At 45.8% G+C, this 15,192-nt stretch overlaps 1 pseudogene; it reads left to right on the top strand.

Moving 5' to 3' along the window:
* The first annotated feature begins 90 nt into the window (after positions 1-90).
* LOC136479945 (receptor protein kinase-like protein ZAR1) lies at positions 91-10,831 on the top strand (annotated as a pseudogene).
* The last annotated feature ends 4,361 nt before the right edge of the window (positions 10,832-15,192 follow it).

The raw sequence follows: 15,192 nt of genomic DNA, 5'->3' as shown, positions 1-15,192 counted from the left end.
ATCACCCGACATGATTTGTCAATGCTACTCGGACCCTTAAATATGCTTCTTCCCCTACCTCACGCTCTGTCACTCCGCCTGCATATCCATAGTGACACGATTATTCCCACTTCAGTTACCTGGCACAGCTCGGGCAGAGCAGGGAACCAATTGCAGAGACCAAGCATATCCATATCCAACGCAATTAAATGAGTGTGCTACACTCGCTCGGGATCCTACTCCTGCTCACGGCGCCGGCAGGTGGCTGGCGGCACTGTCGGCGGACGGGCTTTCGTTGCTGGCCTTCAAGTCGGCAGGTGACCGACGATCCGTCCTCGGCTCTTTCGTCGTGGTCCGACGCCGACGCGGACCCGTGCCGCTGGCTGGGCGTCACCTGCGTCAACACCTCGTCCAGCGACGGACTGCGCGTCGTCGGGGTGGCCATCGCCGGCAAGAACCTATCCGGCTACATCCCCTCCGAGCTTGGGTCGCTCGCGTTCCTACGCCGGCTCAACCTCCACGGGAACCGCCTGTCGGGAACCGTCCCCGCCGCGCTCGCCAACGCCAACGCCCTGCGCTCCCTCTTCCTCTACGATAACCGACTCACGGGGCCGTTCCCGGCCGCGCTGTGCGGGATACCAAAGCTGCAGAACCTCGACCTGTCGCGGAACGCCTTGACGGGCGCGCTGCCGCCGGAGCTTGGGCGCTGCAAGCAGCTGGAGCGGCTGCTTCTCGCCGTGAATGAGTTATCCGGCAACATACCGGCGGCTGTCTGGCAGGAGATGGTGGGCCTGCAGATGCTGGACCTATCGTCCAACAACCTCACCGGCGTGATACCGAAAGACCTCGGCAAGCTCTCCGCGCTCGCCGGCACGCTTAACCTCTCCCACAACCACCTCTCCGGCGGGGTGCCCCTCGAGCTCGGTCGCCTCCCGGCCACCGTCACGCTCGACCTCCGCTTCAACAACCTCTCAGGCGAGATCCCGCAGTCCGGCTCCCTCGCCAGCCAGGGCCCCACCGCGTTCCTCAACAACCCGGGGCTCTGCGGCTTCCCGCTGCAGGTCCCCTGCCGCGCCGCTCCTCCGTCGACGTCGTCTTCGTCCCCACCGCCTTCCGTTGTCCTCTGCCGCCGCTTCCAACGGCGGCGCGGGCGGTGCACGGCAGCCGATCAAGACCAGCCTCATCGTGCTCATCTCGGTGGCCGACGCGGTGGCCGTCGCGTTGGTCGGTGTCATCGCGGTCTACGTGTACTGGAAGGTCTGTGACCGGCGCCGGGCCGCCAAAGGCAAAGGCGACGACGGAGGAGGAAGGGCGCGGCCTGTTCCCTTGCCCGTGCTGCATTCGCGCCGACGCGTGCGGCGACTCGTCCTCGGAGTGCTCCGAGCACGACGGGAAGTGCAACGGTGGCGGAGGAACCGGGGAGGCCGGCCAACTGGTGGCGATCGACAAGGGGTTCAGGATGGAGCTGGACGAGCTGCTGAGGTCGTCGGCGTACGTGCTGGGCAAGGGCGGTAAGGGGATCGTGTACAAGGTGGTGGTGGACAACGGCACGACGCCCGTGGCCGTGCGCCGGCTCGGCGGTGGCGCCGCGGCGCCCGAGCGGTATCGGGAGTTCGCCGCGGAGGCAGGCGCCATCGGGCGCGTGCGCCACCCCAACGTCGTCAGGCTGCGCGCCTACTACTGGTCCGCCGACGAGAAGCTCGTGGTCACCGACTTCATCAACAACGGCAACCTCGCGACGGCGTTGCGCGGTGAGTGCCTGTGCCTACCCATCCTCTGCCAATGCCTTCGCGGTTCGGTTACTAGCTTCTCTCGGGCATTTCATATCCTCGGGCTCACATCACATGTCGAGGACACGCCTGGGCGTACCAGTCCGGATGTGGACTCTAGTACAACGTCTGTAGCTCGTGCACGTAATTAATATGAACAAATCAAACCCAAGCGATTGTGGCTTCTTCGTTACCATCGATGGAGACGAATCGGTGGCCAAGGACGGGGTGGAACCGTGGAAGTGATCATGTCCTGTAGGACCCCAATGTCCCAAACAATTCAGCACTGGAAGCCCCAGCTAGAATAAAGTGCAGTGGTAGTCGACACTCGACGCATTGGCCATGGAAGAAACGCATTATTACCGACGCATTGGTCCCATGCGCTCTGGTTATATCCTACAATACAATTGTCACCTAGATTGGTCCCATGCGCTCTGGTTATATCCTACAATGCAATTGTCACCTAGGAATTTTTAGGTAAACCGGAGAGAAAACCGGATGATGACTTAGGCCCCTGTTTGCATCTGTAGAGTCTGTCACTAATAGTTACTCGCCTCCATTCCATATTATAAGCTATTTTAGCTTTTTTAGATACGTAGCTTTTGCTATACACCTAGATATATATTATGTTTATATACATAGTAAAAGCAATGTGCGTAGAAAAACCAAATGTCTTATAATTTAAATGAAGGGAGTAGCTGCTAATAATTAGCTTTTCATATCCAAATGGGTCTCGTTAATAGTGTAGTACCTAATTGTTATAGCTGAATACTCAACTAATACCTAGTTGAGCCAAACCAACTAATAACAGTTAATTAGCTATTTGGTAGCTAATTATTAGTAGTTAATGGATCCAAATAGAACCTTAATCCATCGAACAACGTTTGCATAGGAACCTTTCTTTTTTTTTAATACAGACTCTCAGAAGAGTGTCCTTATATCTGATAGATATATCATAGAAAATAGTAGATTTTGTATCGAAAACAAGATTTTGTAACGTGTGAAATAATATCTAGTATGAAATTCTTGCACCCATTTATTATCCCTGAAAAAGGGACCTCTAAAACTTGGAATTGAATTGAACTAGAAAATCTAGGCGGGACCTTTTGTTTCGGATAGGGTGTTGGCAACGGGGGAGAGAGCGGATGGCATCGATTGTGCACATATGCCATCCGTTGGAAGGATGTCAGCAGAAATCGAGAGCGATGATAAGCTAGAATGGGTAACAAATGTTGTGTCGGTACCAACCAAATATAAAAGACAGTAGGGAGGCTCACCTGTCACTAATATACGTCGAAAACTAATGGAGATGCGGTCTAAACATTTTCAACATTGTCCCAAAAGAAACTATCCTCTGAATCGGGAGTTAGCCATTGTACAATGAGGTGCCAAGCTAAACAATGTTAGAAGAAGAAGACAAGACACTAAGGGCGTGATTGGTTGCTCCGGGGAAGGGGATCCGGGATGGAGGGCCGGTCTTGGGCGAAGTGGGACAGGACTGAAATCATACACCTAGGTGTGTTTGGTTGTAACTTTAAGAATGATACCGGATGACAGTGAGTTTGTTTGGTTGCCTGCTTGCACCAATTTTAGGAATGAGCTGGTCCTCCTCCTTGTGTTTGGTTTGCAGCATGGCACGAGGTGTGAGCACCCATGTATCACTTTGGTGAGGTTACTATCATTTTCATCCGAACAAGCATAACAACACAAACATTACCTCAGATCAATTTGTATCATCATCAACTAAGACATTGGAGCATAAAAGATATTACAAAATAATACAACAGTCCAACCAGCTATTAAACATCAACAAATCAGTCCCAGTACCTCACAAAGGTCGAAGTAAATTGATGAGTACATGGTTATAGGTTAATCATCACAGGTAGTTCTTCCCACGTTTAACAATGTAAAAGATGAGCACCAGCAACATAAAAGACCTGAACCATGCAAAGAAGAAATAGCCAAGATGGTTTGGCAACGACAGTGGCAGCAGGCTTCTCAAGAACTTTTTCATCTTCATAAGTGGTTAATAGATTGACCTCAGATAACAATTTTTCCTCAGTTGACCTTGAGCTTGGAGCATAAGAAACACAAAAGGCAACATAGCAATGGTAAGAAACAAACATGAAAACCAATAAGAACTAGAATAGAGTTCCTAGTACCTCACAAGCTCAAGGTCATCATGGTTTTTTTAATCCAGTGCACATGATAGTTTAGTTATCATCATAGGCTTAACAAGAATATCAAAGACAATTACAATAAAAATAGTTGGAACCGAGTGTCAGAAAAGCCATGAAGCCTTGGGACACATCCATCCCCTGCAATCAAGCACTCTAGCCGAGGAGCAGGCAAAAATTTAGATAGGGATCATGCATTTGCGGCGTACCACATATTTAGAAAAAAAAAGTTAGCTGTACCACAGATCTGAGCGTGGAACCAGAGGGAAACAACTAAGGAACAAGTAGATCAGGAATAGCAGGTCATAGATCTGAGTATGTAAGAACAAGAAGACTAGAATCATGGTACAGCTCAAACAAAATATGCACATAAATCAACAAAAGCACAGCACAGAGAGGAAGAGGAGAGAGGCGCAGATGAGGTCTACTGTCGCGGCACCGGAGGACCACCATGAATCCGCCTAGTCAAGGTCGACTTCGGTGGTCAACCGAGATCGAGGGGAGTAGGAGGAAAGGCGGCCCTGAGCAATGGAGGAAGGAGAGGTGCGAAACGGGGGGGGGGGGGTGTAACCCTAGCCGACACCCGCGCTCGTCGGGACGGGGGCATCTCCCGCGCTCGCCCGAAGCATTCGCGCCAAGCATCGAGTCGTCCTGCATCGAGAGGGAAGTGGAAATCGAGAAGACGGAGGCATGCGGGATGAAGGGGGTAGAGGTATGAGACCGAGCAGACAAAAGATGCGAGGAGGAAAACCAAACACAACGCTGGAACGAGGCCACCCAGGTAAACCGTGCGAGGACGGTCCCGCTCCGGGCTACCAATCAGCCCCTAAAAAAACCGAAATCCTCCGATAGCTACTGGAGAGGTAAGAAAGAGAAAACCCAGAGATAGAGAAATGTGTCTATGTTGTGTGGTGGGAATAAAAAAAATTATTCGGTAAGGGGTTCCACTTGTTCCTGTTGAAGAGGAGCTAAACAATTGCAGCATTTTTACTGAGTTTCAATAATAGAATATGTTAGTTCCTTGATGGATTGTACTCCTACATCATCAGTACATGGCCTAACGATTAAGGGACAGGCACAGAGCCCTGCCGCGAATTGGCCATGGATTCGCCATAATGGTGCATAGGCGAAACTGAGCTAAAAAAAATCTTCGAAAACAACCAGCCGGGAGTGTCGATGCGGTTGTCCGTGCATCTGGCATGCCATGCAAGGACAACGGTAATAAGCAGCAAATGTCACCTTTCTTGTCCCTGTGGTGCACGGTCATTAGCAAACGAATCCGAACAATCTTTGGTCGATAGATGAGAATGTGGGAACCAGAGAATCAGGTATCACGTGAACTTGGAGGATGTCCCTTTACCATGGTGCGGTAAATTGCAGTGCTCTAGACACTGTACGAAACGAGCAAAACACCCAGAATTGCAGGGTTGGTCCGTCTGACTGAACCGGAACAGGGGAGGCCAAAAGGCCACTGCCCTCGGTGTTTCTGGCAAGAAACCATGTAGATGCAGCAGGGTCATGGACTAACAGGTAGCTGCAACCATGTTGGCATGTTGCACGTCCAATGCCTCTAGAAGAGTATGCGCGGACGAGAAGAGCGAGAGGAGAAAGCAGCTTGGACCACGTGTACCTTTTTTTTTTAATTTAATGCAACCAACAGAAGATCTATCGAGCGTGTATATTAATAAAAAAGATGTTTTAACATTGCAAGTAATTTACAACAAAAATTGGAAATAACCACAACATAGTGCAGTGCCAAAACGCCCGGAATGATCTGTTTTAGCAGTTTTCCGAGAAGCATGCATGTACTATCATATTGCATCGGTGGGCGATAGTTCTTCGGTTTTTTCAGCTATGTACACAGTTCAAAGCTAATATGGATTATTAAATACTTCTATTCAATGATACTCCAAATGTAGAGCCTGTTTGGCAGAGCATTTGGAGCAGTTTTTAGGAACAATTCAGGCAAAACTATGCCAAATAGTTTATTCTAGAAAATCATAGAGAAATATTTTTTATTCAAAGAATTATTTCTCTGAGAGAACCAATTTTCATAGATAATCTGGAGCATGAGGAGCTCGAGACCCGTAATTTTCGTTGAAATTTGTGGTGCAAAGCACTTCACGACCAGTCGTGCTAGCAAACACGATGGTATGTGACAATAATTCACACAGCTACGAAATCCCTCTCTAAATATGAAATTTGGAATATCCACACCCTTTGCTGGGGCCAGGGGAGGCCATGTTCAGCTGTGATCAACTTCTTTCGACTAAGGCATGTTCGCTTGTCTGAATTCTGGAGAAATCTGGATGGTTTGGAAGAATGCTAGATGAATTTGTGAAAGAAAAACACTGTTCCAGATAAAAAAATAAACGGATCAAGCCGGGTTTAAGGACACGCGAACATGGCCTAAGGGGCAGTGGCGGAGCCTCACAATAGGCGAAACCGGCGTTGGCCCCCTTGCCTCTGACAAAAGAAGAGTGGAACCTTACGAATCCCTGAAGTTATTAAACTGACAGTGTGATTTAGTGCAAGAAGGAAAGGCAGGAATGACAAAAAGACAGGACATGTGAAGTGGTAGCCGCATGCTACTTCATCTATGACTGAACGCAGGAGAAGAAGGCAGGCGATGGGAAGCCGTGCCTCCCTGCCACTGCCAACTGCTACAGTTGCGCCTTTTAAAATTAGCCCCCCTTAGTTCTAGTTCACCGTCTGCCAAGCCAAGATAGTCCGAGAGGCAAAGCTCCCGCGTCGTTGAACGGGTTCATGTTGTGGTCAATGATCAGACAGCCTACACTTGTCACTTTTCATCGAGCCTAAGGAATTCTAGTGAACCCAAACCTACACTATACTTAAGGATATGTTTGGTTCCAAAACATGGTGGGGTGGGATTGCCACGTTCCTAATTTTGGGAGCGGGATCATCCTATTTCAGTGTTTGGTTAGGAGGATGGATTCGTCCCTAGCTTGTGTTTGGTTGGAGGGCATTAAAACTGGATAACCCGCCTGACATGTGGAGCCCACCTGTCATCCACTCTTCATGTTTCTTCCTCGTATAAAAAAAGATGCTCGTGGCCGCCGCGCCTGAGGCCAGCGACCCTGAGGCCGGTGAGCCCACGGCGTCGCTCCTGAGTCCGGCGAGCCCGCGGCTGCCGCGCCCAAGGTCGGCAAGCCCACGGCCGTCGCTCCCAATGCCGGCGCGCATCTGAGGTTGGTGAGGACGCTGCGTATGAGGCTGCCTTGCCACATCCGAAACCGGAGCGCTCGTTCTCACGTGGAGCCGAGGATGGTGCGCTCCCGCGGCCACCGTGTCTGAGGCCGGCTAGCCCCGAGACTGGCTTCCTCACGCGCTTCACTCGACTTGTCCTCGCTCGTCCCACTTTGTCCCTCCGTTTTTTGGTTAGGAACTCGTCCCGTATATTGAGAGAATATTCCCTCTAGAGATGTCTCCGCCCATCTATGTCTCCCAGCCAAACACTAGGACAAAGTCCTTATCTTGCCTCTAAACCAAACGCTACCAAAGTGTACACACCTTCAATTTCTGGTTCAGACTAAGCTACTCGCGGGACCTCTTAATTATTCAGTGTAGCCCAGTACCCCACCTCTAGACATTAGAGCAGATCGCTGGAACACGGCTGAAACTTTAGGCTGAAATGAACTCTGCGATATGACATATGGTTTGAGGAGCAGACGCCAAGAGAAGAGCGAAGCACATGGCCCAAGCTCTATATATAGCATCCATTATTGGAAATATGGCAGAAAAAATCGAGAAGGGTGGTAAGATGGACATACAACAAAATGTAGCATTGATGACAACCAAGGGGCGTCCCTAGGCCCGTGGGGTAGTGCGACAGCTCGGGGCTTCGAAATCTTGTTAGAATTTGATCTCTCTAGTTACGTGTAGCAATCATCTGATCTCTAAAAGGATATTGAAAGCACATAAGCTTATATCGTATCAAGATCGATGTAGTCGAATCACAGTGAAAATTCTTGACGAACGTTGAAGCAACAACGGCACTAGATAGACAAATTATAAACACAACTCCAAATGAGTAAGTAATTACCACTCTCACAACCCCTATTTTTTTGTGATTCTCTCACAACCCTATTTGACCCTCTAGGATTCTATGATTCTTTTGTCCTATATACAGAAGAATGCATTGCAATAGAACTTCTAACCTAATCCTCTTGAACGCTCCTAATTGCTCTTTACAAGCCTTGGATGAGACCCTTGTGTTGGCTTGATCGATAACTATGGCCTCACTAACCCATGGCTATGCATGATACTAGTACAAAAGTATGCGTCCAGGAACAGAGGCAGGCAGGCAGCCAAAGTACAGAACAACAAAAAAATAAGAGAGAATTCCTTTTTTGACACCGGGAAAATGAGTCGTTCCTTTTTTTGTCCTGAAATTTTCTTCATTCCCTATTTGACACTCACTTCAACTTTCATCCCTAATTTGACACTACCGTCAAATCCGTTAGCTAACGGTGTTAACTGGCTGTTAAAAAGACGTTTTTGCCCCTAGAAAAAAAAGCGGCGAAGTAAATTTGAGAGGAAAAAAAAACATGCGTCTGCCTCTGATGCATGCGCCCAGCTGAAAAAAAAGGCGCATGTTTTTTTTTTCCTCTCAAATTTGCTTCGCCGCTTTTTTTTTCTAGGGGCAAAAACGTCTTTTTAATAGCCAGTTAACATCGTTAGCTAACGGATTTGACGGTAGTGTCAAATTAGGGATGAAAGTTAAAGTGAGTGTCAAATAGGGAACAAAGAAAATTTCAGGGCCAAGAAAGGAACGACTCATTTTTCCAGTGTCAAATAAAGAATTCTCTCAAAAAAAAAATAACGCCTGAACAAAAGTATGCGTCCAGGAACAGAGGCAGGCAGGCAGCCAAATTGCAGCTGGATCGAGTACTTAGGAGCATGGAACATGATTAATAATACAGCTAAGCCAGCAACAAGTTATATTGTAATCATATCACTTGCAACTAATTAATAGTCTACCCATATTGCTAGACCATCAATATCTAGCTCATCCCACTCTCTCACAAATTAAAATCTGTGCGTCAGCTAGCTACAAGTATGCAGCCGGTTTTTTTTCTCTCTGCTTCAAACTCAGCACAAATCTAGCGGCTGATTGGATGTGTCTCCTAGGCGTTCGATTTTGGATGCTTGGAACCAAGATCAATTGCCTAGGGGCAGGGGCGGAACCAGGAAGTTATTTTTTAAATGTTAGGAGCCAGAGGGGCAGCAGTGTTAATTTTTTTAAATTTATTTGAATTTCAAAAAAATTAGTGAAGATTTCACATTCATAGGGGGCCTAGGCACCCCCTGTCTCCGCCCCTGCCTAGGAGGTTTTCATCCAAATAAGTTTCTAATGTTGTAACTTACATTTCATCATATCTATGCCATTTTATTACACTTGCTCCTAGTAGACCTCATAATTAGGTAGAAAATTGTAAGATCGTGGCCAGGCAGCAATCGTCTTGCAACTCTAGCGCCGAGTTGCCAAAACAATGATTCCGGCCTAAGTTTTCAGACATATGATCCATGCGGGATGTATGGATCGGGTTAAATACGACTCAGTTCACAAATTCTTATAGCATTGTTTTATATATAAATAAATGTTAGTCTCTAACAATGATGCACACGATTTCTATAAAAAAAAGTTTTAAGCCATGTTTGTTGGGCTAGTAAAAAGACATATCTATAATCCGGAAGTAACAGCCAATAATTTTTTTATACGAGCATGGTCCATTTTCCCATACACTTTCTTTGTTTCAAATTATTAGATATTTTGTTTTTTCTAGATATATTGTTTTTTTATGTATCTAGAGATAATGTATCTAAATACATAGCAAACGATACGTATTAAAAAGCCAAAACATTTTATAATTTAGAACGGAGAGAGTAAGCTAACATCTCTTTTTTTTAGAAAAAAAAAACTGAGAGTTGTAATCAGCTAACCACTGTGACATATGTTTCCGTGCAGGCCGGTCCGGGCAGCCAGCCCTATCATGGACCCTACGACTGCGGATCGCCATGGGTGCGGCGCGCGGGCTTGCGCACCTTCACGAGTGCAGCCCACGCCGGTTTGTCCATGGCGAGGTCAAGCCCTCCAACATCCTGCTGGATGTCGACTACAACGCGCTTGTCGCCGACTTCGGCCTCACTCGCCTCCTCACCATCGCCGGTTGCACCGACGTTTACTCCGTGGCGGGGTCCGGCGGCATCATGGGCGGCTCGCTACCGTATGCTAGGCCCGCCGCTCTAATGGACAAGTCCAGTGCATATCGCGCCCCTGAGGCACGCGCGCTGGGGGGCTCACTGCCGCCGAGCCAGAAGTCCGACGTGTACTCGTTCGGCGTCCTGCTACTGGAGTTGCTCACGGGGAAGTCGCCAGAGCATGCCTCACCGTCTGTATCGTCCTCGTCGGTGCCATCCCTGCTGGGTCACAATGGGCAGCGGGAGCTAGAGCAACAAGCTCCGGAGCTCGTGAGGTGGGTGCGGCAGGGGTTCGAGGACGTGCGGCCGCTATCGGAGTTGGCTGATGCCACTTTCCTGAGGGACGCCACTGCACGGAAGGAGGTTGTCGCGGCGTTCCATGTCGCGCTAGGGTGCGTTGAGGCAGACCCAGAGCGCCGACCACGGATGAAGGCCGTGTCCGAGAGCCTTGACAAGATTGGGGCTTGACTTTTCACCGCCGGGTCGAAAATGGTGATGGAGTTCTATATTTTTGCTCGTAATTATACCTATCATCGTTATTGCTTTTCTTTCTTTATTTTCATTTCCTCCCCTTATGCAAGGATTGTTGAAATATATACGCTAGGAGCCGGGACTGGATTTGTTGCTTTGATATCCTCGATTTTGTGGAGTTGTATTCTTAGGCCCCGTTTGGTTTACCTTATAATCCGCACTATTCAGCTTGTTTTTTCAGCCGGAACTGTGTTTTTTTCTCACAACAATTCAGCCAGAACAGTATTTTTTAGCCAATTCAGCTAAGTTTCAGCGAGCCGAACAGGGCCTTAGTTGACTGCAACACGTGGGTGTTGATTGATAACCAAAATTGCGACAAGTGCTAGATCTAGAATTTCCAACAGAAATAAGTTTAGCTGGTTTCCAGATTGGCTAAGTTGGTTTTGGCGCTTAGTCAAAATGCATAACAGACTCTACCATTACGTTCCTCTTGTTGAGGCAATTGAAAAAGATACGTGGATCATCCAATTTGGATTCCGAATAAAATAAAATTTTGATTTTGGGGAACAGATCTAACAGAAAACCGGCTAAGCTGGTTTTGAAAACTCATCCAAATTGAAGAGTGAACTTCACCGTTGCATTCCTCTAGTTGAGATGATCGGAAAACACATAAATAGACCATCCAATTTAGAGTTCGGACGAGGAATTATGGCCTCAAGAAGTTTTCACCCTGCACACGCACAAACCGGCTAAGCCAATTTCAGAATTCGGCTAAACCGGTTTTCCCCTGAGTCCAATTCAATTCTAATTTGATGGAAACTCGCCTAATATCATGAGAAACTTGTAGGTTTCATTTGAAAAAGGTTTCCTACTAGGATAAGACCACCCCTCCACATATACTAGAGAATAACAGCCGATTCACACACAATCGATCAAAAATCAATGTACTACTCTTTTTTCCCAACTTTTACTCCTCCAACCTTCTACTATCGCATTGCAAGATGGGCGTCCTCTACAAGCTGTCGTCACTGTGATGATCGGTTGTTTGAGAGTAATAGAGAAAAACTAGACCAATAGGTTAACAGGGATAACCTACCTTTAATGAACTTCCACTTTATTTCTTTGTATCTATTATTCATATCAATAATGATGTAACTTATTAAACTATTCACTGTTGTATGGTGGTCAAGCTACGTGAGTCTTGATGATTGGTTCGTGGATTGTAACTCTACTTTTGATCCAATATCTTTGGTGTAGTGGAGATATGATGTCATCTCCCAGGGATTTTTTTTAATGGACATCTCCCAGGGATTATCGAGGTTGGTTTGTTTAAATCGGGTCAGTTAAGTGGATGACACTTGATTTAGGTTAATCAACACGGCGATCCCTCACACATTTTATCAATTCTATTTGCATTGTTATCTTTTGCTTGAACTAGATTGTCTCCACAACAATACATCACTTTGGCTATTCATTTTAACGCAATATGAAAAATCATCAAGTTTGCCTTTATCATTGAATCATTGAACTTTTCAAATAATACAACATTTCGTATCTCAAGTTTCTATAATATAATCAATTACCTGTTCAACACTTAGCAAACTTGTAAGGTGTTCTTTTTAAGAATTTATCTTAGTCAACCTTCTATGAAGGGTATAAACCTTCGGTCTTAACAAAAGTTTAGAGAGGTTGATTTTATTTTCATTTTGAGATGAGAGTTCGCGGGGAACACAGATCAATATAAGGGGTGCCAAGAATGTACTCTCTCCGTCCCAAAAAGAAGGACGTTATGGGATGCGTGTAAGTCAAATTTTATCAACTTTGACTAGATTTATAGAAAATACGTGCAACATTTTTATCTTCAAATAAATTTATTATGAAAGTACATTCAATGATCTATCTAATGATACTAATTATGTATTATAAATATTAATATTATTTTATATATAATTGATCAAAGTTAAAAAAAGTTGACTTCTCGGGAAGCGAAAATGACTTCTATTTTGGGACAGAGAGAGTAATGGATAAGTTCGCCGTCCCTCCATGGGCGGACCCACAGTTGTGCCTGGGTAACTATAAGGAAAATAGACCTTAGGTCCATTTACTTTGGATTTTGGTGTTTGATGGCCAACACAACCAAATTGGACTAATGAATTGGCAAGAAATTGTTTTGTAATTCAATAGGGTGCAAGACATGACTTGGGTGAAGGCGACATGATGATTCCACGATCAACACCATAAGCAAGACCTTAGAAGCACACGAGAAGACCCAAGATACCAAGCAAAGTCTAAGCACGAAGATAGGAACCAAGCCAGACGCAAGATCATAAAAAAACGAGCTCCACAGATGTGACCGGACGTGGCCCTATGAGGACCGAACATGTCTGATCAGTTGCTCGACAACACCAGGTGTCAGCGGCAGCGACCGGACACTAAGCGAGGCAGTGACCGGACACACGAACTTCACTGTTCATCGTCAACGGCAACATTCTCAGCGTAACCGGACGTGACGGTAGGACGACCAGACGCACCAAGAATGTGGCAGAACCGCCCGAAATAGCATGCTTCTAGAGGTGCCCGTCTTCCACCAGACACTAAGCACACCGAAAGTTAGCTACATCGGATGGTTCCATCGAGCACACCCCAAAGGAGAACTCGAATAATCCACGTTTTTTCTCCAGGATCCAATAATGAGAACGAGTTTACAATACTTAGTTCATTTCATACATCAGAGTTCTTAGAAATACATTATTACAATACTAAGTTCAGAGTGCATAATTTAAACAACGTAATTACAATAAACATCTAACGGTAGAATACAAGGATCCGTCTATGTCCACCAGAAGAATCCTCCACACACAGTTACTCCTCAAGCTGCACCTGCAACAGGGGTAAATAAACCCTGAGTACACAATGTACTCGCAAGACTTACCCGACTAGTGGGAATAATTTTCTGACTCCAAAGGATATGATAGGATTTATGATTCGCTAGGTTTCATTTTTGCGAAAAGCAATACTAGTAGTGAATCCTTATGTATGTGTTTTATTAGTAGTCATGATTAGTTCATTAGCTAACCATTCTATGTAAGCATATGTTCTACTTTCAAGCAAAAGTTGAGCAATCAGATCCATTTCACCACCTTTCATCTTCCAATTCTTACTATGATGCTAGAACGTAGACAAGTCGTACCGGATTACTCGATAATTCATGAATTAATGTGCCCAGCTGGGTACCCTAAAATACATGCCCCGCTTGTACCCTAGGCATAAGCAGGACCAACCCATCACTCTCCTGTCAAGGGGTCCAGTTCCCTATCCAAACTTGGACTCCAAGCCCCCACACCTGAGTCCCGGACTCAGTGTAGTGCTTAGACCTCCACCATCCCCGTCTCCAATCAGTCGGTCCAAAAAGAGCCAGAACCCACGATAAGAGAGCAATGAGCCTTCCTTACTTCCATAAACAAGTATGTGCTCAGGATAATAAGTCTGTGACCTGACTAGAATCCAATACAACAACCGGTCCTTAACCGACATGGACAGGAAAAATAGTGTAACCAAGCTATGCCTCGTTGGCCGCGGGACACAACCTCTTACACCCATGAATACCCATACCATATCCCTGCCCGATCTCCATTTCCTTTCACCATTTTATCATGAGTAATAATAATAATTACCTATTATGAGTAACGATAGGTTACTCACACTACCGATAGCCTAAGCATAGCAGCTACTCGACATATGCTAGTAGGACTCATAGGTAGGTTATCTATGTCTGTAGTTTCCATAAAATGCATGTAACATAAATGCACATCACGTATATATATCCAGTGATTATTCAAAATAAGGGTTATGCACCCGGGCTTAGCTTGGGCAGGCGTGGTGTCAGCAAAGTCAGTCGCTGGTGGCTCTAGGGCTCCTTCCTATATGAGAACCTCCTCCTTGTACACCCCAATCACCTCCTCATACTCCCACTCGCCCGCGGTCACGAACTCCATCAATTCGTTCTCTACATGCATGCAATGATGGTGCAACACTTAGTATTACGACAACAACTCTTAATTAAGAATACATCTACCAAGCTACTAACCTAACTCTACTAGCTAAGATGCTAAACTGCCCATCCTTTCCACTAAACAGGTATGAAACATTCAAGTATTATCGTAGTAGCCAAAAGGCATTTCTTACTTTATTTACGATTTAATATTTATAATAAACAAGGAGCACTTGGCTAACCTATATCTCAACCTATTCTAGTACTACAAAAATTACAGCAAGCACACAATAATACAATGAAACTACTACAAAAAATTCATGGTCAAAGCTATTACCGATTTGCCATAAAATTCCCTACAATAAAGCATATAAATAAAACTAAGCATGTTAAAAGATTTAATAGCCCTAAACAACAACACAGACATATATGAACTAATCACATCATCTAATAGATCTTTATTTTAGGAACTCAACAAAATTTATTTCATAATTTTTGGGCACCTACAAGATTTTATATTAATTATCAAAGATCAGCACAAAACTTATTTAGAAAAGCATTTACTAATTCGGTAAGAAAAAGG

Source organism: Miscanthus floridulus, chromosome 1 (genome assembly GCF_019320115.1).
Source record: "Miscanthus floridulus cultivar M001 chromosome 1, ASM1932011v1, whole genome shotgun sequence".
Classification (NCBI taxonomy): domain Eukaryota; kingdom Viridiplantae; phylum Streptophyta; class Magnoliopsida; order Poales; family Poaceae; genus Miscanthus; species Miscanthus floridulus.
This window is presented reverse-complemented; position numbering and strand designations above follow the sequence as displayed.